The sequence below is a fragment of the Penaeus monodon genome, chromosome 10, assembly GCF_015228065.2.
Source record: "Penaeus monodon isolate SGIC_2016 chromosome 10, NSTDA_Pmon_1, whole genome shotgun sequence".
NCBI classification, from domain to species: Eukaryota; Metazoa; Arthropoda; class Malacostraca; order Decapoda; family Penaeidae; genus Penaeus; species Penaeus monodon.
In genome coordinates, this window is record NC_051395.1 from 23232813 (window position 1) to 23235312 (window position 2500).

The window sequence follows — 2500 nt, forward strand, 5'->3', positions numbered from 1 at the left end:
CCGGATTAGCGAGTCCGAAATTCCCGGATTATCGATCGCTTCGGCTGGGGAAAGTTTTTTTTCGATTTTTTTTTTTTTTTGGTCTCGTCTTTTGTGGGTCATATTCGTCATCGCGCGCGTGGGATCGATTTTAGTTTACTTGTTTTGGGATCTGCTGTCTCTTTCTCTTCTTCGCTCATCCTGGCTTTCGTTTTGAATTTCATCCTCTCTCTCTCTCTCTCTCTCTCTCTCTCTCTCTCTCTCTCTCTCTCTCTCTCTCTTTCTCTCTCTCTCTCTCTCTCTTTCTTTATCTTCCTTTCCCTACACTAAGGAGCAACGATCCTAAATAGTACTTGGATATAAACAGAGTCTTGGCTTCTGAACTGCAGGTCGTGAGAAACAGTATGGTTATTTTGGTCACTGCAACTGTCATGCGTTTATCATGTCTGTCATTATATTGGCACAAGATAACACTACGCGCTGACACAGATATCTTTGACACTCGGGTGAAAAGTTTATCTATTTTCCGATAACTTCAGAAATGATGATGACGATGAGATTTGGCAAACTATGTGAACAAGTGAAGAATTAATTATTTCTAAAAGAGAAATATCAAGATTTATAAAAACCTAATATAAAACGAGATGCGTAAGTAGATAACACGGCAGTTTCGGGCAACCGATGCTAAAGATAAGCAAAGATACAAGCGAAGAAAAACAAAGATAACAGAGAGAAGCACGTCGATGTCCGACCCGCCTTCGGGAGCGTTCGTGTAACTTCCCGCATTCACGTGAACAAGAACCCGAGCAGTGTTACCGTCTTGTTGAATCTCGTGTGCTAACAAGGAAAAATGTTAACGTCTGACACTAGAGGCATATTTTTCTCTCCGCATTCTCGTCATCGCGGTATGAAGAGCCTTCTTCTTTAAACGACAATAATAGCAAATATAAATAAGTAAAGGCGAACATAAATAATTAACAAATCGCCGCATTCTACGCCCGAGGACAGAATTCGTGCCGTGGGTGAATCCGGATTCGACTCATATGCGAACGCCTGTTTTGATTCTCACACATGAAGCTTTAACAGCATGGCTTACTGGTACAGCTCCACCATAACCATAATCACTTCATCATCGATTTCACAGACCTTCTACCCAGATACCATTGCACAATATCCCAGCCTAAACGATGTGCCACATAAGAGAACTCGCGGCAATAGTAAATAAACCGGAATAAAGTAAGGAACCAAAAAAGAAACTTATAATGGTGAAGCTTATCTCCGAAGCCTTAGATGAGGCGTCTATATTAAGAATCTCTGACTACACCGTCTCTCTCTTGCGTCTCTTTGCTGTTACGTTGCCTATCGTTCTGTCTCCCTTTTCCTTTTTCTTTTTTCTTGTTTCTTGTCCTTTTTTCTCCCTTGCTTCTCGTCCTTCCTTTTTTATTTGTTTCTCGTGTCTTTTGTGATTTCATTTTTCGTATTATTGTTGTTATCCTTATATTTCCATCGATCGGTGATATTTATTTTCCAATCTTTGTTTTACTGTCTATCTATCTGCCTGACGTCCAACCCTCTTCTTTGTCTATTCCTTTGATTCCATATTATTAATGGCGTCTTGTTCTTTCTTCTACTTCTATTCTTCTTCTTTTTCTTCTTCTTCTTCTTCATCTTCTTCTTTTTTCTTCTTCTTCTTCTTTTCTTCTTCTTCTTCTTCTTCTTATCTTTCTTCTTTTTCTTCTTCTTCATTTTCTCTTTTTTCTTCTTCTTCTACTTTTTCTTCCTCTCTTCCTCTTTCTTCTAATTCTCCTTTATCAATTATCAAGCAAAAAAAGTGAGAAGAGGAAGGTTCTGCTCCACCCCACTCTCCTCCCCATCCCTCTCCCCATCTACTCCCTCCCCACCTCCCCACCCCGTTGGCTCCATCTAAAGCTTCCTTACCTTAGACTTCCGTCCTAAGTCCCTTTCCCCAACCCCCTCCCTAACCCCTCCTTTCCCTCTCCACCCTCCCCCTCCTCTCCACCATCCTCTTCCCCCTCTCCCACCCTCTTCTCCCCTCGATATATCCCCCCCTCTCCTACTCTCTTCTCCCCACCATCCCCTCTTCCCCTGTTCACTCACGTCTCCCTCGCCACCACCCTTTTCATTCTCCATCCTCCTCTCCCTTCCTAACAGCCTATCCCTTCCCCCTCCTTTTCCTCCCACCCTCTTCCTCTACCCTCCCTTTCCTCCCACCCTCTCCCTCCATCCTCCCTTTCCTCCCCACCTCCCCTCTCACCTTTCACCCCTCCCCCCTCCTCCCCTCCACCCTCCCTTTCCTCCCCACCTCCCCTGTCACCTTTCACCCCTCCCCCCTCCTCCCCTCCACCCACCTACCCCTTGTTACAACGATGTCTGCTGAAGTAAACATTAACTTCTTTTTAAACCTGATTCATCATACTTTCTATTTTATCAAGTGTAGGGCAACAGCTGGTGTGAATTATACATATATGTGTGTTTGTGTACGTCTCTGTGTGTATGTGTA